General features: G+C 44.2%; 8 non-coding genes and 11 pseudogenes across 8 annotated transcripts; 17 read left to right on the forward strand and 2 right to left on the reverse strand.

Moving 5' to 3' along the window:
• Nucleotides 1-34: 34 nt before the first annotated feature.
• Nucleotides 35-153, forward strand: LOC140298332 (5S ribosomal RNA). The gene has a single exon (XR_011913990.1). It is a non-coding gene; the product is annotated as a 5S ribosomal RNA (ribosomal RNA).
• Nucleotides 154-422: 269 nt separating this feature from the next.
• On the forward strand, nt 423-541 carry LOC140309769 (5S ribosomal RNA). Its single transcript, XR_011916399.1, has one exon. It is a non-coding gene; the product is annotated as a 5S ribosomal RNA (ribosomal RNA).
• Nucleotides 542-810: 269 nt separating this feature from the next.
• Nucleotides 811-929, forward strand: LOC140290037 (5S ribosomal RNA). The gene has a single exon (XR_011912314.1). It is a non-coding gene; the product is annotated as a 5S ribosomal RNA (ribosomal RNA).
• Nucleotides 930-1,198: 269 nt separating this feature from the next.
• LOC140298720 (5S ribosomal RNA) lies at nt 1,199-1,317 on the forward strand. The gene has a single exon (XR_011914341.1). It is a non-coding gene; the product is annotated as a 5S ribosomal RNA (ribosomal RNA).
• A 269-nt stretch (nt 1,318-1,586) lies between these two features.
• Nucleotides 1,587-1,705, forward strand: LOC140299520 (5S ribosomal RNA; annotated as a pseudogene).
• Nucleotides 1,706-1,974: 269 nt separating this feature from the next.
• LOC140271354 (5S ribosomal RNA) lies at nt 1,975-2,093 on the forward strand (annotated as a pseudogene).
• Nucleotides 2,094-2,362: 269 nt separating this feature from the next.
• Nucleotides 2,363-2,481, forward strand: LOC140295545 (5S ribosomal RNA; annotated as a pseudogene).
• Nucleotides 2,482-2,750: 269 nt separating this feature from the next.
• Nucleotides 2,751-2,869, forward strand: LOC140295802 (5S ribosomal RNA; annotated as a pseudogene).
• Nucleotides 2,870-3,138: 269 nt separating this feature from the next.
• On the forward strand, nt 3,139-3,258 carry LOC140281546 (5S ribosomal RNA; annotated as a pseudogene).
• Nucleotides 3,259-3,527: 269 nt separating this feature from the next.
• Nucleotides 3,528-3,646, forward strand: LOC140302979 (5S ribosomal RNA; annotated as a pseudogene).
• A 269-nt stretch (nt 3,647-3,915) lies between these two features.
• LOC140296412 (5S ribosomal RNA) lies at nt 3,916-4,034 on the forward strand (annotated as a pseudogene).
• Nucleotides 4,035-4,303: 269 nt separating this feature from the next.
• On the forward strand, nt 4,304-4,422 carry LOC140296228 (5S ribosomal RNA; annotated as a pseudogene).
• Nucleotides 4,423-4,691: 269 nt separating this feature from the next.
• On the forward strand, nt 4,692-4,800 carry LOC140299779 (5S ribosomal RNA; annotated as a pseudogene).
• Nucleotides 4,801-5,069: 269 nt separating this feature from the next.
• Nucleotides 5,070-5,188, forward strand: LOC140299703 (5S ribosomal RNA; annotated as a pseudogene).
• A 269-nt stretch (nt 5,189-5,457) lies between these two features.
• Nucleotides 5,458-5,576, forward strand: LOC140301143 (5S ribosomal RNA). Its single transcript, XR_011914902.1, has one exon. It is a non-coding gene; the product is annotated as a 5S ribosomal RNA (ribosomal RNA).
• A 269-nt stretch (nt 5,577-5,845) lies between these two features.
• On the forward strand, nt 5,846-5,964 carry LOC140294874 (5S ribosomal RNA). Its single transcript, XR_011912816.1, has one exon. It is a non-coding gene; the product is annotated as a 5S ribosomal RNA (ribosomal RNA).
• Nucleotides 5,965-9,311: 3,347 nt separating this feature from the next.
• Nucleotides 9,312-9,430, reverse strand: LOC140300884 (5S ribosomal RNA; annotated as a pseudogene).
• Nucleotides 9,431-10,161: 731 nt separating this feature from the next.
• On the forward strand, nt 10,162-10,280 carry LOC140299326 (5S ribosomal RNA). Its single transcript, XR_011914721.1, has one exon. It is a non-coding gene; the product is annotated as a 5S ribosomal RNA (ribosomal RNA).
• Nucleotides 10,281-14,405: 4,125 nt separating this feature from the next.
• trnaq-uug (transfer RNA glutamine (anticodon UUG)) lies at nt 14,406-14,477 on the reverse strand. The gene has a single exon. It is a non-coding gene; the product is annotated as a tRNA-Gln (tRNA).
• Between the last annotated feature and the right edge of the window lie 8,520 nt (nt 14,478-22,997).

Below are 22,997 nucleotides of genomic sequence, written 5' to 3' on the forward strand. Positions count from 1 at the left end.
ACCTATATAATGCACATTTGTGACAGACATTGTTGCTTACAACCACACCACCCTGAATGTGCCCGACCTCGTCTGATCTCGGAAGCCAAGCAGGGTTGGGCCTGGTTAGTACTTGCATAGGAGACTGCTTGGGAATACCAGGTGCTGTAAGCTTTTTCTCTTCTCTCTACCACCTGCATGTCTTTTGTTGCAACGTCTGATCACCCTGTGACACATGAGGAAGTTGGTCATCTTCAGCTGCTGCTGCTTTGTTGGCAGACACGAAGTGATCTGAGATTCTCAGTTTCAACTACAGATAATAATCACGACAGGGAAGAAGATGTGCCCACTACAAGTTAGCCTTTCTCTGCAATTATCTGGTTACAAAGAGGAACTGTATGATTCCAGTACCTATATAATGAACATTTGTGACAGACATTGTTGCTTACGGCCACACCACCCTGAATATGCCCGACCTCGTCTGATCTCGGAAGCCAAGCAGGGTTGGGCCTGGTTAGTACTTGGATGGGAGACTGCTTGGGAATACCAGGTGCTGTAAGCTTTTTCTCTTCTCTCTACCACATGCATGTCTTTTGTTGCAACGTCTGATCACCCTGTGACACATGAGGAAGTTGGTCATCTTCAGCTGCTGCTGCTTTGTTGGCAGACACGAAGTGATCTGAGAGTCTCAGTTTCAACTGCAGGTAATAATCACATCAGGGATTAAGATGTGCCCACTACATATCAGCCTTTCTCTGCAATTATCTGGTTACATAGAGTAACCGTATGATTCCAGTACCTATATAATGCACATTGTTCACAGATATTGTTGCTTACGGCCACACCACCCTGAATATGCCCGACCTCGTCTGATCTCGGAAGCCAAGCAGGGTTGGGCCTGGTTAGTACTTGGATGGGAGACTGTTTGGGAATACCAGGTGCTGTAAGCTTTTTCTCTTCTCTCTACCACCTGCATGTCTTTTGTTGAAACGTCTGATCACCCTGTGACACACGAGGAAGTTGGTCATCTTCAGCTGCTGCTGCTTTGTTGGCAGACACGAAGTGATCTGAGAGTCTCAGTTTCAACTGCAGGTAATAATCACATCAGGGATTAAGATGTGCCCACTACATATCAGCCTTTCTCTGCAATTATCTGGTTACATAGAGTAACCGTATGATTCCAGTACCTATATAATGCACATTGTTCACAGATATTGTTGCTTACGGCCACACCACCCTGAATATGCCTGACCTCGTCTGATCTCGGAAGCCAAGCAGGGTTGGGCCTGGTTAGTACTTGGATGGGAGACTGCTTGGGAATACCAGGAGCTGTAAGCTTTTTCTCTTCTCTCTACCCCCTGCATGTCTTTTGTTGCAACGTCTGATCACCATGTGACAAACGAGGAAGTTGGTCATCTTCAGCTGCTGCTGCTTTGTTGGCAGAGACGAAGTGATCTGAGAGTCTCAGTTTCCGCTGGAGAGAATAATCACGACAGGGAAGAAGATGTGCCCAATACGCATCAGCCTTTCTCGGCAATTATCTGGTTACATAGAGTAACCGTATGATTCCAGTACCTATATAATATACATTTGTGACAGACATTGTTGCTTACGGCCACACCACCCTGAATATGCCTGACCTCGTCTGATCTCGGAAGCCAAGCAGGGTTGGGCCTGGTTAGTACTTGGATGGGAGACTGCCTGAGAATACCAGGTGCAGTAAGCTTTTTCTCTTCTCTCTACCCCCTGCATGTCTTTTGTTGCAACGTCTGATCACCCTGTGACACATGAGGAAGTTGGTCATCTTCAGCTGCTGCTGCTTTGTTGGAAGACACGAAGTAATCTGAGATTATAAGTTTCAACTGCAGATAATAATCACATCAGGGATGAAGATGTGCCCACTACAAGTTAGCCTTTCTCGGCAATTATCTGGTTACATCGAGGAACTGCATGATTCCAGCACCTATATAATGCACATTTTTCACAGACATTGTTGCTTACGGCCACACCACCCTGAATATGCACGACCTCGTCTGATCTCGGAAGCAAAGCAGGGTTGGGCCTGGTTAGTACTTGGATGGGAGACAGCTTGGGGATACCAGGTGCTGTAAGCTTTTTCTCTTCTCTCTACCCCCTGCATGTCTTTTGTTGCAACGTCTGATCACCCTGTGACACATGAGGAAGTTGGTCATCTTCAGCTGCTGCTGCTTTGTTGGCAGACACGAAGTGATCTGAGAGTCTCAGTTTCAACTGCAGGTAATAATCACATCAGGGATTAAGATGTGCCCACTACATATCAGCCTTTCTCGGCAATTATCTGGTTACATAGTATAACCGTATGATTCCAGTACCTATATAATGCACATTGTTCACACATATTGTTGCTTACGGCCACATCACACTGAATGTACCAGACCTCGTCTTATCTCGGAAGCCAAGCAGGGTTCGGCCTGGTTAGTACTTGGATGGGAGACTATTTGGGAATACCAGGTGCTGTAAGCCCTTTCTCTTCTCTCTACCACCTGCATGTCTTTTGTTGCAACGTCTGATCACCCTGTGACACATGAGTAAGTTGGTCATCTTCAGCTGCTGCTGCTTTGTTGGCAGACACGAAGTGATCTGAGAGTCTCAGTTTCAACTGCAGGTAATAATCACATCAGGAATGAAGATCTGCCCACTACATATCAGCCTTTCTCGGCAATTATCTGGTTACAAAGAGTAACCGTATGATTCCAGTACCTATATAATGCACATTGTTCACATATATTGTTGCTTACGGCCACACCACCCTGAACATGCCCGACCTAGTCTGATCTCGGAAGCCAAGAAGGGTCTGGCCTGGTTAGTACTTGAATGGGAGACTGCTTGGGAATACCAGGTCCTGTAAGCTTTTTCTCTTCTCTCTACCACTTCCATGTCTTTTGTTGCAACGTCTGATCACCCTGTGACACATGAGGAAGTTGGTCATCTTCAGCTGCTGCTGCTTTGTTGGCAGACACGAAGTGATCTGAGAGTCTCAGTTTCAACTGCTGGTAATAATCACATCAGGGATGAAAATGTGCCCCCTACATATCAGCCTTTCTCGGCAATTATCTGGTTACATAGAGTAACCGTATGATTCCAGTACCTATATAATGCACATTGTTCACAGATACTGTTGCTTACGGCCACACCACCCTGAAAATACCCGACCTCGTCTGATCCCTGGAAGCCAAGCAGGGTTGGGCCTGGTTAGTACTTGGATGGGAGATTGCTTGGGAATACCAGGTGCTGTAAGCTATTTCTCTTCTCTCTACCACTTCCATGTCTTTTGTTGCAACGTCTGATCACCCTGTGACACATGAGGAAGTTGGTCATCTTCAGCTGCTGCTGCATTGTTGGCAGACACGAAGTGATCTGAGAGTCTCAGTTTCAACTACAGATAATAATCACGTCAGGGAAGAAGATGTGCCCACTACAAGTCAGCCTTTCTCGGCAATTATCTGGTTACATAGAGGAACTGTATGATTCCAGTACCTATATAATGCACATTTGTCACAGACATTGTTGCTTACGGCCACACCACCCTGAACATGCCCGACCTTGTCTGATCTCAGAAGACAAGCAGGGTTGGGCCTGGTTAGTACTTGTATGGGAGACCGCTTGGGAATACCAGGTGCTGTAAGCTTTTTCTCTTCTCTCTAGCACCTGCATGTCTTTTGTTGCAACGTCTGATCATCCTGTGACACATGAGGAAGTTGGTCATCTTCAGCTGCTGCTGCTTTGTTGGCAGACACGAAGTGATCTGAGAGTCTCAGTTTCCACTGCAGGTAATAATCACATCAGGGATGAAGATGTGCCCACTAAATATCAGCCTTTCTCTGCAATTATCTGGTTACATAGAGGAACTGTATGATTCCAGTACCTATATAATGCACATTTGTCACAGACATTGTTGCTTACGGCCACACCACCCTGAACATACCCGACCTCGTCTGATCGCGAATACCAAGCAGGGTTGGGCCTTTTTAGTACTTGAATGGGAGACTGCTTGGGAATACCAGGTATTGTAAGCTTTTTCTCTTCTCTCCGCCACCTGCATGTCTTTTGTTGCAACGTCTGATCACCCTGTGACACATGAGGAAGTTGGTCATCTTCAGCTGCTGCTGCTTTGTTGGCAGACACGAAGTGATCTGAAAGTCTCAGTTTTAACTACAGATAATAATCACATCAAGGATGAAGATGTGCCCACTACAATTTAGCCTTTCTCGGCAATTATCTGGTTACATCGAGGAACTGTATGATTCCAGTACCTATATAATGCACATTTGTCACTGACATTGTTACTTATGGCCACACCACCCTGAAAATACCCGACCTCGTCTGATCGCGAATACCAAGCAGGGTTGGGCCTGGTTAGTACTTGGATGGGAGACAGGATGGGAATACCAGGTTCTGTAAGCTCTTTCTCTTCTCTCTACCACCTGCATGTCTTTTGTTGCAACGTCTGATCACCCTGTGACACATGAGGACGTTGGTCATCTTCAGCTGCTGCTGCTATGTTGGCAGACACGAAGTGATCTGAGAGTCTCAGTTTCCGCTGGAGAGAATAATCACGACAGGGAAGAAGATGTGCCAAATACGCATCAGCCTTTCTCGGCAATTATCTGGTTACATAGAGGAACTGTATGATTCCAGTACCTATATAATGCACATTGTTCACAGATATTGTTGCTTACGGCCACACCACCCTGAATATACCCGATCTCGGAAGCCAAGCAGGGTTGGGCCTGGTTAGTACTTGGATGGGAGACCGCTTGGGAATACCAGGTGCTGTAAGCTTTTTCTCTTCTCTCTACCACCTGCATGTCTTTTGTTGCAACGTCTGATCACCCTGTGACACATGAGGAAGTTGGTCATCTTCAGCTGCTGCTGCTTTGTTGGCAGACACGAAGTGATCTGAGAGTCTCAGTTTCCGCTGGAGAGAATAATCACGACAAGGAAGAAGATGTGCCCTCTACTTATCAGCCTTTCTCGGCAATTATCTGGTTACATAGAGGAACCGTATGATTCCAGTACCTATATAATGCACATTGTTCACAGATATTGTTGCTTACGGCCACACCACCCTGAATATGCCTGACCTCGTCTGATCCCGGAAGCCAAGCAGGGTTGGGCCTGGTTAGTACTTGGATGGGAGACCACTTGGGAATACCAGGTACTGTAAGCTTTTTCTCTTCTCTCTACAAACTGCATGTCTTTTGTTGCAACGTCTGATCACCCTGTGACACATGAGGAAGTTGGTCATCTTCAGCTGCTGCTGCTTTGTTGGCAGACACGAAGTGATCTGAGAGTCTCAGTTTCCGCTGGAGAGAATAATCACGACAAGGAAGAAGATGTGCCTACTACATATCAGCCTTTCTCGGCAATTATCTGGTTACAAAGAGTAACCGTATGATTCCAGTACCTATATAATGCACATTGGTGACAGCCATTGTTGCTTACGGCCACACCACCCTGAATATGCCTGATCTCATCTGATCTCGGAAGCCAAGCACGGTTGGGCCTGGTTAGTACTTGAATGGGAGACCTCTTGGGAATACCAGGTGCTGTAAGCTTTTTCTCTTCTCTCTACAAACTGCATGTCTTTTGTTGCAACGTCTGATCACCCTGTGACACATGAGGAAGTTGGTCATCTTCAGCTGCTGCTGCTTTGTTGGCAGACACGAAGTGATCTGAGAGTCTCAGTTTCAGCTGGAGAGAATTATCACGTTAGGGAAGAAGATGTGCCCACTACAAGTTAGCCTTTCTCTGCAATTATCTGGTTACATAGAGGAACTGTATGATTCCAGTAACTATATAATGCACATTTGTCAGTGACATTGTTGCTTACGGCCACACCACCCTGAAAATACCCGACCTCATCTGATCTCGGAAGCCAAACAGGGTTGGACCTGGTTAGTACTTGGATGGGAGACCGCTTGGGAATACCAGGTGCTTTAAGCTTTTTCTCTTCTCTCTACCACCTGCATGTCTTTTGTTGCAACGTCTGATCACCCTGTGAAGTTAAGCAGGGTCGGGCCTGGTTAGTACTCGGTTGTTCTACTGTACTTCTCTACAAAAACCAAAGAGGAAGCTGCTGTCCCATCAAAATTCAACGTCTTCAAGATCAAAAAAGAAGTCAAGTTGCTCTTATGAATACTCTCCATCATTTCAGTTTATTTCTGACATTCAGCTTTTCATAGCACATGATGACTGTGTTGAAAATATGTGCAACAATGTAAACCACCAAGATATTCTGAATAATAATTGTATTTATTTTCACTGAGGCTTGTGTAAACCACAGACTGTATTTAGTGTAAACTGTGTTTTCATTACTGAGCTGATCTCATTCACCTGATGACACTCCTTAACTGTCACTGTTGAAAAATCCCTCCAATCATTTATAGTTTAGATAGAAATTGTTAGAAACGATTGTTTTTAATGTCCCTCATCAGGATGTAGAGTCATTACTGTGGTGAAGGAGTTTGTCCAAGTTTGTGGTTGAGTTAATGTCTGAAATCATGGGGGATGGATGGTAACATCACCGTCCTTTTGTCTTTCAGATCAGTGCAACTTCTTCAGGTCTTTGATTGCATGGATGTTATTATCATGCAGGAGTCTTGAGGTCAGAGGTCAGTTTGGGATCTGTCTGAAGCCTCAGTTGAAAGAAACAGAGTCGTTATCTTCTATCACCATCTGGAGCCTCCACTTTTTGTCTTCTACACCTTTGCCTGTCCCTACACAGGTTACATTTCAGACCTCAACCATCTGAGCTGTGAAACATCTTCTGCTTCAGATGCTCATCACAGATAGAAGTTCTGACAGGATCTCCCACTCCTCCATTATAGATGTACAGAAATCCCTGCAGTGGTTTAGAGTTCAGGGTTTTGGGGGCATCAGATGGACCGTGATGTTGTCAGAGTACAGTCACGTTATTTCAGGTTAATATATTAAAGCCACTTTTTCTCTCACGTTCATCCCTCTGTCCAGATAAAAATGATGCTTTTCTCCGCTTAATAACAGAGCTCATCAGAGGTAAAAGTAATCCTGCCTCCTCAGTTTAAATCCCCTCACTGACCAGGATGTATATAGACTTAGCTGCATAACAGCATGATCATAAAATAAAGCCTTTATCAGCACCTCAGACTGCAGCCTAACATGAAATGTTATCTGAGCCGCACAGAAATCACTGATCTGCTCAGCTGGGTTTTCTCACTTCTGAACAGATGTTTGCTGTGAAGCGTTTTGTTGTTTCCTGCCAACTGAAAAAGGCTGGAAAAGAAGTCATTCTGCTGTTTTATGCTGTTTGTGTTTTCAGTGTGGACAAGAGTGGACAAAACACCACAGGAACTCCATCTTAAGATGCAGCTTATTTTATACACAGAGACAAAGAGACAAAGAGGGTTTCTATCAGGCTCAGCCTGAAGACACCAGTCAGCATACAGAGCTCGATAGATAGATTATGATCAAACATGTCTGATGCAGTCAGTTTGCAGGTTAGGGGTCAGCTCTGCAGGTTTTTACCTCTTCTGAAGTCCAACAGCCGTATGAGAGCTCATGTTTCATGTCACGCACTTGAATGCATCAGTCTGAAGATTCAGGTGAGCATTTCAGCAGAAGATCATGATTTATGAATTTCAAGCTGCTGCAGAGCAGGGCTGATTATACAAATATAAATGAAAAGCATGAAAATACTAAGAAACAGCAACATTTACATTTCCTGTACAGCTGCCTGCTAAAAGTATCGGACAATGTTGATCTGATAGAAACCAATTTTCTTCATGTTGAACTTTCAGTGGAAGGTTAATGAATTTATCTTTCCCTTCAACAGAGAACAAATAAGAATTCAACAACCCCTTGAACAATCCTGCCTGGATTGAGGTGAAACCAGCACTGTTCCCTTGTTCCCTCCCCAAACTGATCTGAAGGTGGGAGGATGTGTGAAACCATTGTGTGATAGTAGAGGAGCTCTTAAGTGAAGATCAGCTGATCAGCTGCAACAAAAGGAGGTGGAATTAGTTTTGTGTCACAGCACAGACGGTGTTTCTGCTCTGAGAGTCACACACTGCTCTACCAAATGGAGGAAATGGCTCAGAAAAGTGTTAAACTGGACCTGGAAACCTTCTCTTGTTCGATCTGTCTGGATCTACTGAAGGATCCGGTGACTATTCCCTGTGGACACAGCTACTGCATGAACTGTATTAAAGGCTACTGGAATGGAAAGAATAAGAAGGGAATTCACAGATGCCCTCATTGCAGGAAAACTTTCACACCGAGGCCTGTCCTGGAGAAAAGCACCATGTTAGCTGATTTAGTGGAGCAGCTGAAGAAGACTGGACTCCAAGCTGCTCCTGCTGATCTCTGCCATGCTGGACCTGAAGATGTGGCCTGTGATTTCTGCTCTGGAAGAAAACTGAAAGCCATCAAGTCCTGTTTATTCTGTCTGGCCTCTTACTGTGAGAAACACCTTCAGCCTCATTATGATGTGACTCCATTCAAGAAACACAAGCTGGTGGAGCCCTCCAAGAGCCTCCAGGAGAACATCTGCTGTCGTCATGATGAGGTGATGAAGATGTTCTGCCGTACTGATCAGAAGTCTATCTGTTATCTCTGCCCTGTGGATGATCATAAAGGCCACGACACAGTGTCAGCTGCAGCAGAAAGGACTGAGAGGCAGAGAGAGCTGGAGGGGAGTCGACAACAAATCCAGCAGAGAATCCAGGACAGAGAGAAAGATGTGAAGCTGCTTCAACAGGAGGTGGAGGCCATCAATCAGTCTGCTGATAAAACAGTGGAGGACAGTGAGAACATCTTCACCGAGCTGATCCGTCTCATCCACAAAAGAAGCTCTGATGTGAAGCAGCAGCTCAGATCCCAGCAGCAAACTGAAGTGAGTCGAGTCAAAGAGCTTCAGGAGAAGCTGGAGCAGGAGATCACTGAGCTGAAGAGGAAAGATGCTGAGCTGAAGCAGCTCTCACACACAGACGATCACAACCAGTTTCTACACAACTACCCCTCAGTGTCAGCACTCAGAGAGTCCACACACTCATCCAGCATCAATACCCGTCCTCTGAGGTACTTTGAGGATGTGACAGCAGCTGCGTCAGAGCTCAGAGAGAAACTACAGGACATTCTGAGAGAGAAATGGACAAACAGCTCACTGACAGTCACTGAAGTGGATGTTTTACTGCCAGAACCAGAACCAGAGCCAAAGAGCAGAGCAGCAGCTGAAGATGACCAACTTCCTCATGTGTCACAGGGTGATCAGACGTTTCAACAAAAGAATTGCAGGTGGTAGAGAGAAGAGAAAAAGCTTACAGCACCTGGTATTCCTTAGCAGGCTCCCATCCAAGTACTAACCAGGTCCAACCCTGCTTGGCTTCCGAGATCAGATGAGGTCGGGTATATTCAGGGTGGTGTGGCCATAAGCAACAATATCTGTGACAAATGTGCATTATATAGGTACTGGAATCATACAGTTCCTCTATGTAACCAGATAATTGGCGAGAAAGGCTGATATGTAGTGGGCATATCTTCATCCTTGATGTGATTATTACCTGCAGTTGAAACTGAGACTCTCAGATCACTTCGTGTCTGCCAACAAAGCAGCAGCAGCTGAAGATGACCAACTTCCTCATGTGTCACAGGGTGATCAGACGTTGCAACAAAAGACATGCAGGTGGTAGAGAGAAGAGAAAAAGCTTACAGCACCTGGTATTCCCAGGCGGTCTCCCATCCAAATACTAACCAGGCACCCTGCTTAGCTTTCGAGATCGGGCGTGTTCAGGGTGGTTTGACTGTAAGCAAAAGTCACCGTGACAAATATATATTATATAGCTGCTGGAACCATATGTTTGTTCTAGTTTTTCACATAATTGGCTTGAGAGGCTGATGCTGATCCTGCACATGTTCTTCTCTCTCGTGTTGGTTCTCTGCAGCTGAAAGTGAGACTCTCAGATAACTTAGTGTCTGTCGACCTCTTCTGTTCCCTGTGTGTAGTTTTGTGTTCAGCGTCACACAGAGAGACCGAGGCTGCTTAGTTAGATGAAATCATCACAAATATCTCATTTTTAAACAGTTACATTATATTTTAGAAGTCAGAACACAGTGATAGATGTTGTTTCAGCATCTATAAAAAGCTGATTTGTCACTGATTCTCTCGCTTACGGCCATACCACCCTGAACACGCCCGACCTTGTCTGATCTCGGAAGCTAAGCAGGGTCGGGCCTGGTTAGTACTTGGATGGGAGACTGCCTGGGAATACCAGGTGCTGTAAGCTTTTTACACCTGTAGGAGGTGTTGCTCACTCAACACGAACAGCTTCATGACATACTTCACATTGGGAAGGAAATCACTCAAATAAATTCACTTTTCAATCTTTGTCAAAGACTGGAAATGAGCGCACACATAAACCTCATTTAGGTCACTCTGTCATATCATCTTCCAGCACTGCTCAGCTCACAGTGACTTCATCTGTCTCAATTCTTCTGGATACCAAACACACACAAATATTATTGTCTCACGTTAGTCTGCAGACTGTTAACAGATCTTCCTGCAGTCTGCAGATTCATCCCATTTCCTTCCTTCCTAAGAATCCCTGCTGATATCCAAGGTGCTGATCCCAGATCTGCTCAGATGTCCCAGGTTCTCCTCTGCTTTTATCCTCACACACTGAACTGTCTCCTCATCTATGTGTTAACAACCAGAACCCACTGATGTGGGCTCAGAAATAAAGTTTCCAATGTTTTACAAACACAAATGAATACATTTCAGAAATGTACTGAGGCCAGATAGAAAAAGTGCACGTGCAGCCACTTTAAACTGTCAAATAGGCAATTTAACGGCAGTTATATTTATGTTTCGCCACTAGATGCAGCTATGATTTTATGGCCATAGAGGAAGTCCGTATAACACGTTTGTTTTAAGTGTTTTGATGTTTATGTTTATTGTTTAGCAATGTTTAAAGGATATAGTTAATAACATTTGGTGGTAAAAGTTAAAAGTTAAAACTTGATAAGTTTAGTTTAAGTTAAGTTTAGTTTAACCATAAGCGGTTTTAAGTTTACCGGTTTGTCCACTTGCAGGCCGAAGTGGTATGTAAGTTTATGTTTGTAAATAATATATTTTCTTTTAGTTGAGGCATGTGTAATGTAATAGTTGTGCATCATTTGTGTTTTATAAATTCTACGGTGTACTTGTGGTGAAAGCCGACGATGAAGACCACAGTAAAAATCAGTGAAAAGAACACAAGTGTCGTATCTGTGAACAAGCCGGCATATGTTTTTTTCCAAAGACCACGTCCAGCATTTGATTGAAATTGACCTCTCTGCCCCCTGTATTTCCACACTGCTGGTGTATCAGTGAGAACACTGAAACGCAGAATGCGACAGTGGGGCCTCTCAAAAAGGGAAGGCTACAGTAAAATGACAGATGATGAACTTGACAGCTTGGTCTCTGCCATCAAGCAACTCCCAGAATTTGGGTTGGTGCTTTTTCCAGAAAGTTTTTCTTTGAATTATATCTTGCACTTGTCCATAGCATTATAAAAAGATTTGTGCCATAAAAGTAACATTTGAAATGACAGGGCTTTCCACAGGCACCGGCTGCCGGCCATATAGCCTCCACAACTAAGTCTAGCTGAGGGCCGGCTACTTTAATGACTGCTATTTTTATAGCCTAAAGGCTATCAATATTATTTTTTTCAATTTTGATACAATTAAATGTTTTTCTAACAGACTGACAATGATGTCAAACTGAACCGCACTCATTAAAGTTTCGATTTGCTCTGCTTGTACTGATAATAACCACAGATTACGCTGATCACTCCTTCGACATGTGGTGTGTGTGTGTGTGTGTGTGTGTGTTACTCAGGCTATCCACTGCAAAATTTCAGTGTAATCAGTACGTATTAAAAAGCATCGTTTATCCCAGCGTTGGTAATCCAGTCTTCTCTTCAAGCGTTCAATTAGCAGCACCTGCAACACATTAGAGTGTATTTTCATTCATTCATTTCTTCAGTGTACATGATCGTGGCTGTGGCGTAACCTAACCACCAGCAGCTGCGCCCGGCTGGCTAGTTATTTGATATGGCTGGCTAGTCTGTGCCTTAGTGGAGAGTCCTGGACATTATCATAACAACGATCATCATAGCATGTATACCTGAGAAAAAGTTAAATGCCTAAATTGTTTGTTCACATGATTATCAATCAATATATCTTAAATAAAAGTGGTTTTCACTTCTTTTCCTACAGGTCACAGAATGGTAAAAGGTCGTCTTAGGGCTTTAGGCCACAGAGTTCAGTGGACAGAGTGTGGGATTCGATGCACCGGGTTGATAGTCTAGGAATACTACAGAGAATGACAAGCCTCGGATGTGTTGTGAGAAGGACCTACAATGTCGCAGCTCCTCTGTCACTCGTACATAAAGATACCAACCACAAGTTGATCAGGTAAGCTGACAGCAAAGGACATCACATGGACATTATATATTTATATATTGATTTAAAAAATGGTCTATGGCATACATTCTGCAGAGTTCTGGAATCTGGTGTAATGGACCACGATGTAGCTGCATTAAACAATTGATACATTTTTATTTCACAGATATGGTGTGGTAATGTTTGGAATAGATGTCTCTTCAAGAAAGGTCAGTGTCCCCATGGAGATTATAGTGTGTGATATAATATTCAACTTAATTTTGTTAAAGCTATACTTTTCTTTCAGGCAATTCTACACTTTTCTTTTGTCATCTTAAATGCTCCTAATAAGCTTATGGCGCACTAAAATGTAAAAGCAAGCCACCAGGTGTTGAAACTACACGCGAACTACAACGCAGGCCATGCTAACATTAGCCTGGTAGATCACAAGTTGTTTATATTCGGACACGGCAAGCACAAGAATAGCCTTGATGGACGTGGTAACTGGACCGCTGATAACTTGACAACATTCTCCGCTCCGACATCCGGGGGAGATGGAACGCACCATCACTTTCTCACCTCACACGTCAGGGAGGAGGGGAGCGTCACGGGTCAGGCAGGGGGAAGAGGGTGAGACTTTGGAGGGAGGGGGAGTTGTTCATGTTTAAATTTTTACTAAGTGCTGTGCTACATGCCAGAAAGGTAAGTATAGCTTTAAGTCTAACATCACACATGGAACAATATTTCATTCATTTATTATTCTTATAGTATTGTAGTTAATGTTTAATGTGTTTCTGTGGTTTTTATGTTTTCCAAATGCTCACAAAGATCATGTACCGACACGCTGCCAATAACAACAAGGCATCAACAGCCCAAGATTTCTTCCTTCAGGCTGTAGAGACGCATGGTTTTCCATCCAGGTAACATGCTATGTTTTGTTTTGAGGTTGCTGTTTTTATGTTTACATTGTTATATTTTTACAAGATGTTAAAAGAAATGTAAAGTCAACAATATTGTTGACTTTACATTTCCACTGACATAATCACAATATTATATGTATGTCTTTACAGTGATCTGCTGTTCAAGGATGTTTCAGTCTTATAATATAAGCATCTTTATGTATTGATAAATTCCTTTACAACTTGTCTCCTCCAGGATTAGCAGATGATGAAACCTGTTGTGGATTTACAACAAAAATATAGAACAAATTTCTACAACACATTCCTGTACAACTTGGACCTGTGCATTGGATCTCTTTTTATCATAGTAGTATTGGAGACTAGTGTGTATATATATATAACTATTTATCATGTCTATCTATTCTTTGCTGCTCAGGTCCCTGATCGTAGTCAGGCCATCCTCCCATGATTAGATGGAGAGGACAGCTGATTCTCCTTTGCCTGCCTTTTGTGTTGAAGGACTGAGTCACACAGTTTTATCAACCACATATTTCATTTTTTGGACTTTTTTGAAAGAGTATCCATACCAAGGAGTAAAATTGTACAATCCTCTTTTTCCTAAATCAGTACCAACTTGTGCGCACCGCATGGAGTTGACGCTCAGATCCCGGCAGGCAGAAATTGCTGCTCCTTGATTGGATGATTGTTTGGCCCATGGGTGGGCACCGGGTTAATTGTGCAGGCTTTTGAGTAGTTCTCCTTGTCGCTGATTGTTACCATGGGATTGTTTTTCCTGTTTTCTTCTCCTTTGGCTTCTGTGTCCAAATTCCAAATGGAGAGCATGGAAAAATATATGCATTGCAAATTAATATGGAAGAAGAAACCAAATAGATTCAATTAGTGACACCCAGAGGTGAGAAGGCAAATAGCACAGACCCTCTCAGCTGAATGTTTCACTTTTTCAACATTAACCAAGTTAAGCCCTCTCTTTGGAATTGGTCAATCACACACTCTGGCGTGACTTGACAACTGACTAACCTCATCCACTCATCTTCTTTCCAGAACACAAACATGACAGCAAACACCTGAAGGTTCCACTGAGATTTGAACTCAGATCACTGGATTCAAAGTCCAGAGTGCTGACCTTTACACCATGGAACCCCTTCCACAGGCAAACTACGCTCTTAGTCATGCAAATGCTTGACAATTTAAAGGTTTAAAGCAAAGTGGGGTTTTTTTTTTTGGCCACCCTTCCTGAGTCTGGTTCTGCAAGAGGTTCCTTTCCACAGTCGCCACAGGCACGCTCAGGATATATATATATATATATATAATATGCCAAATTTGGTGGCATGTTTACACATCTGTTTCATTCTTGGTTCAATTACTAATCTGTTTGTCACAGTCAGATGATATAAATGATGCTTGTTTGAATTAAGGTAATATATATCATTCCAGCATAATTGACAAGCACAGTCAGTCAGTCAGACAAAAGAGAGGAGAGGCAGTGAACCAGTGGGTGAAAGACTTCCTCGCTGAGTATGCAGAGAGCTTCCCACAAGTCTCCATTGTCCTTGAGGCAAACATCGACAGGTGCATCTATGGTCAGAAAGGCTTCGAGGACAGCAGCTTTCAGGAGATGTGGGAGCTCTACAGTCAGCATGGAAGATTAAAGAAGAAGCCAGAGCAGTTCACTGACAGCGAGAGAGACAGAGCACAGAAGGCCTACAGCTCAGTGAGGAGGTGGTTGAACACACCGGTGACCCACATCACAAGTGTGACGATGAAGAGGTTCAGAAAGTATATTTATGAGAAGGAGAAAGTAAGTGTTCAGAAAGAGAAAGGTTAGAATTACACAGAAAATAACAAATACTCAAATAGGTGGTATTTCATCAACTAAGTATTGAGTGTTTAGTGTTGTAAGTATGCTTGTTTGTGTTTACGTGGTAAACGTGGTATATCATACATTCTGATTGTTACACTGCATTATTGTCCAGCAACTGCAGGAAAGCACCTCTAAGTATAGTCCGTCATTATGGCCCGGTGATGAAGCTGAGATGGTAGCGTAGCTGCATGCGAGGCTGTGGAACGTAAGTAAGACACATCAGTCAATTTATATGAAGTAGTTTTATGTAAATAAGTCATAATATAAGATAAAAAAAATGTATACATTTTTAGACTCTACCCAGTCCCAGGAGTCTAAGACTGAAGATTCTGGTCCCAGAGACAAGGTAAAGCTCCCAGACTACAGTGTTTCCCAAAGGCTTTTTGCTGCCTGAGTCCACCACACCACCCAAGCTGCCAGAGTCCACCGCACCACCCAAGCAGCCAGAGTCCACCGCACCACCCAAGCTGCCAGAGTCCACCGCACCACCCAAGCTGCCAGAGTCCACCGCACCACCCAAGCTGCCACACAAGAAGCACATATCCAGGATCCCGCCCAATCAGCCAGAATCTGCTGCACAGCCAACTGAAGCCCCGTCCGCATCCCAAGGCCAGGATTATCCACTGAAACCACCTCTAAGTGACTCACCTGTAAGTAACATTTACAGTGAATGCAAACATAAGTGTGAGACGCTTCTTTAAACTGTGCTCCATGTGTATCATTTCATGTTACAAATAATAAAAACAACTTTGCTTTGTACGTGTTGTGCGTGTTACAGGTGGAGTTAGAGGGCTGGGTACGTCTTTGGGAAAACCCAAATGGCATTCCAGCAGCTGACATCTCATGGCTAAAGGAGGACACAGAGAGAGGTCTCTTCACTGCCGTTCAAATCTAAAAGGACATCACTGGTGTGCTCAAGAGGCGAAGGGTGATGAAGTCAGACCGCATGTGGTTTTCCCCTCCAGAACCTCCAGGCTTCGTCGGAGGTGCTCTGCCTGTACCACACCTGTTTTTTCCGCAGCCGTGTCTTTGCGTGGCGCCCTGTAGGAGTCTGGAGATCTTCCCTGAAGTGTCCTCGTGGCGATGAGTGTGTTGGAAAGGGTCGTAATGTGTACCTGTACAAGTCTGGCTACCACCACCGGGTATAACTCAATTCAGCTGTGTTAGAGTAAAAGCATCATGGCTGAATAATGATTACAATGTATCTAAACATGTAAAAGGAAAAGTTCCTTGAAAATCATCTTGATTTTATTATATATTGTTATATGTTATAATCATTATTGTTATTATATACACACGTGGACAAAATTGTTGGTACGCCTCAGTTAAAGAAGGAAAAACCCACAATTCTCACTGAAAGCACTTGAAACCTACAAAAGTAACAATAAAGTAAAATTTATTGAAAATTAAATAATCAAAATCAGCCATTACTTTTGAATCGTTGATTAACATAATTATTAAAAAAAAAAAAAACTAATGAAATAGGGCTGGACAAAAATGATGGTACCCATGACTTAATATTTTGTTGCACAACCTGTTGCAATCACTGCAATTAAACGATTTCTGTATTTGTCAAAGAGCGTTCTGCAGCTATCAACAGGTATTTTGGCCCACTCCTCATGAGCAAACTGCTCCAGTTGTCTCAGGTTTGATGGGTGTCTTCTCCAAATGGCATGTTTCAGCTCCTTCCACAGATGTTCAATGGGATTCAGATCTGGGCTCATGGAAGGCCACTTTAGAATAGTCCAACGCTTTTCTCTCAGCCATTCTTGGGTGTTTTTGGCTGTGTGTTTTGGATCGTTGTCCTGTTGGAAGACCCATGACCTGCGGCTGAGACCAAGCTTTCTGACACTAGGCAGCACATTTCTCTCCAGAATGCCTTGATAGTCGTCAGATTTCATTTTACCTTGCACACATTCAAGACACCCTGTAGCAGATGCAGCAAAGCAGCCCCAAAACATTGCTGAGCCTCCTCCATGTTTTACCGTAGGGACAGTGTTCTTTTCTTCGTATGCTTGGTTTTTGAGTCTATGAACATAGACTTGATGTGCCTTACCAAAAAGCTCCAGTTTGGTCTCATCTGTCCAAAGGACATTCATCCCAGAAGCTTTGTGGCTTGTCAACATGCATTTTTGCAAATTCCAGTCTCGCTTTTTTATGATTTTTTTCAGCAGTGGTGTCCTCCTTGGTCGTCTCCCATGAAGTCCACTTTGGTTCAAACAACGTCGAATGGTGCGATCTGACACTGATGTACCTTGGCCTTGGAGTTCACCTTTAATTTCTTTGGAGGTGGTCCTGGGCTCTTTGGATACAATTCGAACGATCTGTCTCTTCAATCTGTCATCAATTTTCCTCTTGCGGCCACGTCCAGGGAGGTTGGCTACTGTCCCGTGGGTCTTGAACTTCTGAATAATATGAGCCACTGTTGTCACAGGAACTTCAAGCTGTTTAGAGATGGTCTTATAGCCTGCACCTTTAAGATGTTTGTCTATCATTTTTTTTCGGATGTCCTGGGACAATTCTCTCCTCCGCTTTCTGTTGTCCATGTTCAGTGTGGTACACACCTTTTCACCAAACAGCAGAGTGACTACTTGTCTCCCTTTAAATAGGCAGACTGACTGATTATGAGTTTGGAAACACCTGTGATGTCAATTAAAGGACACACCTGAGTTAATCATGTCACTCTGGTCAAATAGTTTTCAATCTTTTATAGAGGTACCATCATTTTTGTCCAGCCCTATTTCATTAGTTTGTTTTTTTAAATAATTATGTTAATCAACATTTCAAAAGTAATGGCTGATTTTGATTATTCAATTTTCAATGAATTTTTATTTATTGTTACTTTTGTAGGTTTCAAGTGCTTTCAGTGAGAATTGTGGGTTTTTCCTTCTTTAACTGAGGGGTACCAACAATTTTGTTCGCTGATCTGTACTCCAGGTACGTCACATTTGTGACGTATCCAACTGGTACACGATGCTGACGGAGGTCCTGTGCTGTGAGCCTTGCACAAAGAGCCAGGGGTGGAGAAGGTGGCACAACAGGTCGGTGTCTTGCATGGGATCCCGTTATTATAACACAACTGATCGAGGCACATCAAGCTGTGTTCCCTGCCTGAGTTCACTCAGCATCGTGTGTGCACGTGTCAGTCTTTAAAGAAGTTATTCGAACCGACCTAAAGTTACCAATTTTTCCTCCACTAACAGGCGTGGTGTGGACAAGAATGTTGTGTGTCTTCTGAGGGACCGAACCGAAGGGAACACTATGGTCCAGGTGTGGCGTCAGATACAGGAAAACCACACGGAGAAGCACCTTCAGTGCAAAGACCTGTACACCACACTCCTTATGAGCTTAGTGAAACCTGGAGGGATTGTTTCTGCAGTAGGTCACACATTTCAGGCTCCGCCTCCTCCAAGAAATCTCCCGTCTGCACGGCTCCTGCGCCACGCCTTCCTGCTGGCAGAGGCCGACAACGTGCAGGACTACAGGAGCCAGATCCTTTCCCCTTTTGGCACTGTGCTAAAGATGGATTCCACCAAGAAAGTATGTAAATCAAAACGCAATCATAGATTGTGGCATACAGAACATGTTTCCTATTATAAACATATTGTCATGCACTGTTAAATTATAGAAGAACAAGCAACTAAGTTGGGATGCAAACTCCAAATGTTTTTTAGGTAGTGAAGAAGCTGTCTGGTGAGGGTCACGGCTCAGGTTCACCAGCATTGGAAATGAATACTCCCAGATAGTGACTTTTGTGCTGACCTGTGAGGAGTCCACAGAGAAGCTGGGACCTATGTGCCATGGAGTAATGGAGAGGTTTCGACTGGCCAACCAACCTGTCCCCAGCATCCTGAATGTGGACCGTGGGTGTTGCCGTGCACAGGGCCCAACAGCTGTGGAGACTTTGTTCCAGTCTTGGGTGGACAGTGGAATGGTTGTGCGTCTGCACATCTTTCACTGGATTCACCGTTTCGATGCAGCCGTCCGCACAGAGTCTCACTCCAAGTACGCAGTGTTCAAGTCTGCACTTGCTGGGGCGGTGCTGGCGTACAACCGAGCAGACATGGAGCTCCTCATCAAGGCTGTCAGAGCCAAGGACCCGACAGCTCTGAAGGCTGTGACAGATGAGGACGTCATTCGCCTTTTTATTTCCAGGGAGCAGCTGAAACATGACGTGCGACGGGTCACACAAGGGGCGCAGGACACGTTTAGGCTCATCAACCTGGCCATTGAGGAACTGAAAGGTCCCGCGGGGCTGGATGAGAGTGGAGTCAGCCTCTTCAAGACACCTGGTATAAAGACCTGACACTAAAAGTTACAACATTAATACTAGTTGTGTGGCATAAAAAAGTGTACACAACAATCGGTTTGTGTGTCTGTACGTCATTTGTATTTGCAGCGGCCATTGATGAGATGTGGGCGGCGCAGCGGCGACACCTGGAGTGCATCCAGGATCCTCCAAACATCTACATGTATAGGGTGGCGCGTACAACGACCATCAACAAAGTGGATGTGCCCTACTACAAATGTCTGCGTGGCAACAACAGCCTGGAAGGATTCCACAAAACTTTGCCCAACATGCTCCCAGGTGCACAGGTGTAGTGTGGATATTTATAAAATGTCACACGTGTCACTGTGAGTCATCTCATGTGTTTTATTGGGATGTTCAGGTCCCCACTGCGCAGCCCGGCCCTATCAGGTCTATCTGATAAGTGGCATTGCACGGTGGAATTCTGACCGCCGCTCTGATGCAGTGTTTGGGGGGAAAAGGACGGCACCACAGAATCTACTCTGCACCGCTTATCGACCGCCTCAACACCCGCTGTCTGCAGCTGTTCGGAGAGACTGTGGAGGAAAACTTCCAGGCTCCCGCTGATGTCCTCTCTAATGAGCTGCTCAGGTTGGAATACCTGTTTAGTCAGAGTACAGGAGAATCGGGCCCTTTTTCTCTCGCAGACATCGTGAACGATGGGCCGGATCCAGAGGAGGAGGTGCTTCAGCCTGGGCAGCATGATCCAGATGAGCCAGATGAGGCTTACGAGAGTGACGTGGAGACCCGTAACAATGCGCTGAGTGCTGAGCTGCCCCACATCCGGCTCTCCAGCAATGAAATTGCTAGTGCTCACCTTCCAGTCTTTGTGAGTAGCTGTTTGTTTGTTGATGTGGATGTACATTTTATTCCAGGAGTTAAAGCCGTTCAACTGCTACGTATGAGCCAGTGTTAGACGAGTTTTCAAATGTTGCCACTTTGCCAGGAGTTAAATTAGACATTAAAACAACAGTTAAACAGTAGCAAAGTATTTAAAGCTTGTGTAGAAGAAGGAAATAATCTTAAGGAAAAAGCTTAACAAGTGAATGTGGTAGTGTGCAAAGTCAACATAACGTTACAAAATCTAAAAAACTTGCAGTCACAAGAGACAGAAGCAGATGAAAAGCAAATAAGGCTAGATAAATCACACCTGCAACAGGCATAACATTTGTGTGTCACTGTTTGCACAGGAGGATGTCTGCAGTCCAACTCCTCTTCCTGGCTTTCAGCAGCTGGAAAAGTTCTGCTCTCTTCTGTTGGACATTGGCCTGACAGAGGACAAGCTGTCACTCACCACCGAGCAGAGGAACAATATCCTGGAAGCCTGGAATGCCGTGGAGGAGCACCACAAGCAGCCTCAGCAGTTCAATCAACTGTACAGGACGCACTGGGGCAACACTCTGTACTGCCGCACTAAAAGAGACGACCTTGTTGATGCTGCTGTGATACAGAAAGTAAAGATGGCCAAACGCTACGCACCAGCACAACAAAACATAAGTGCTCAGCACAACAGGCTAATGTACACACTGGTGAAACTTTTGTGGCTGCATTGTCCTCATGGGTCACGCACCAGTCCGGAGAAGACGACCATCCTGGAGGCATACGAGCGGGTCCAGCACCGGATTTTAGTGGATGACCCTGTTCTCTGCAAAGCTGGCATTCCCCTACCTAAAATAAACGTCAAGACCGTGCGGGACTTCATCCAACACCAAGAGCGGCTTGTTAACATGAAGGCAACAATACAACCATCCACCATCACAAAGATCACCTCCATCTCATCAACAGACCTTCCTCCTGCCCCTCATCAGCCTACAGTCCTCCCTCCACCAGACTACCAGCTGATGAAATATGTGCCCACACCAAGCACTGCCGGGACAAAGGTTTTGAAGGGAAGGTCGGACATAACGATGCCAGTCTCCCGGCCGCACCTAAAAGTGCCACAGCTAATAAGAAAAACCCCCGCCACCTCGACCATCACCAGGCCTGTACCGTTCCTGTCTGCATCTACAGCAGCCCTTAAGACTGCAGGACGCTCTTTACGACCCATATCACCTGCCATTCTGGTGACCCCTGTGATAGCTGGTCCCTCTACATCAGTCCTTCCCATCACCTGTGCTATCACCAGCCCTTTGCCCTGCCCTTCTGTATCAGCAGCTCCCTCTGCGATTGCAGGCCCCTCCACACAGACCACAATGCCTGCCCGTCAGGTGATCCCTAAGCCGGCCGATACGCCTGCAACAGCTCCTCCAACTGCGTCCACACCGCCTGCTACACACACCACCGGCACGTTGCCCAGCACTAGCGCTCATTTAGCCTGGGCGAGAGCTACGCACTACAAGCGCAAACACCAGGGGCATCCATTAGAAGTTGGAGCCAAATTGTCAAGGGTGCAAAATATTCCAGTCTGTACACTCTGTGCCCAACCAACACAGGGACACAGAAGATACAAGAGAAAGACATTCTGCCCCGTAAAGATGATGTCCTCATCAAAAGGTCTGAACAACAGAGTTTATGCTATGAAGACTTCACCTCTGCTGTAGACAAGTTGGAGGACTTAGATGTAAATATGCCTTAACAATCTGTAAATATTCTGTAATAACTCACTGTACATATAGAAATTATATGTACATAGTAATTGTAAATAGTTTTATATTTTTATAAACGTGGTTTTTTTCATGTTGCTGTGTAAAATATCCTATTTGACTTACTGCTGTGTTGTGGTTCACTTCAATTGATTGAAATCGTTTTTGAATTTTATACACAAAGATTTAAATCAAGTTTTAAATTGTAGTGCTTTGATGTCAGCAGCTTAGTATAATAAAACGTTTGAATTTTCATTCTTAGCCAGGTTTAATGACACTTTGTATTACCCTGTAGTTTATTTTAAAGTTCCCAATTTCATGCACTTTGTTCAATAAAACTGCTGCTATAAGCATGAAGCATGAGTTCTGTAATATCATTCAATGTTTTTGTGATTGTTGAAGACTTGGAACACAGATGCAGACATAAGGTAAGATAAGGTTGAGGTAGATGGTAAGGGATCAGGAGTTAGAGGGGTTAAAGAACAAGTTTAACTCAGTGGCCTCCTTCCATTCCCAGGCCACTCTTTTTTTCATGGCCACCGATGGTTCTCAGACCACTCCACACCTCCCTCATGTTGTTTTGTTGGAGTTTGCTCTCCAACTTTCTCCAACTAAGCGCATGTAAAACAATATTACATAATTTTGCACATGTAAACAGATAAGAATCGGCTTCAGAAATATTTAACTACTTTTAACCAGCCTTCAACCATCCTTAAATATATCAATTGTTCTGTAAAAAGCATAAATGGCATTGAAAAAAAAGATCACTCTCACAAATATGCTTTAAATCAAATTAATTATACTTTATTGATTGTTGGTAGCAAACAGTACAGTAGCAAGTGAATAAATGACATCGATTGTGTTTCATGTGGCAAGGCAAGTTTATTTGTAGAGCACAATTTGTACAC

The sequence above is a fragment of the Leuresthes tenuis genome, unplaced genomic scaffold, assembly GCF_036924035.1.
Source record: "Leuresthes tenuis unplaced genomic scaffold, fLeuTen1.0.hap1 SCAF_1, whole genome shotgun sequence".
NCBI classification, from domain to species: domain Eukaryota; kingdom Metazoa; phylum Chordata; class Actinopteri; order Atheriniformes; family Atherinopsidae; genus Leuresthes; species Leuresthes tenuis.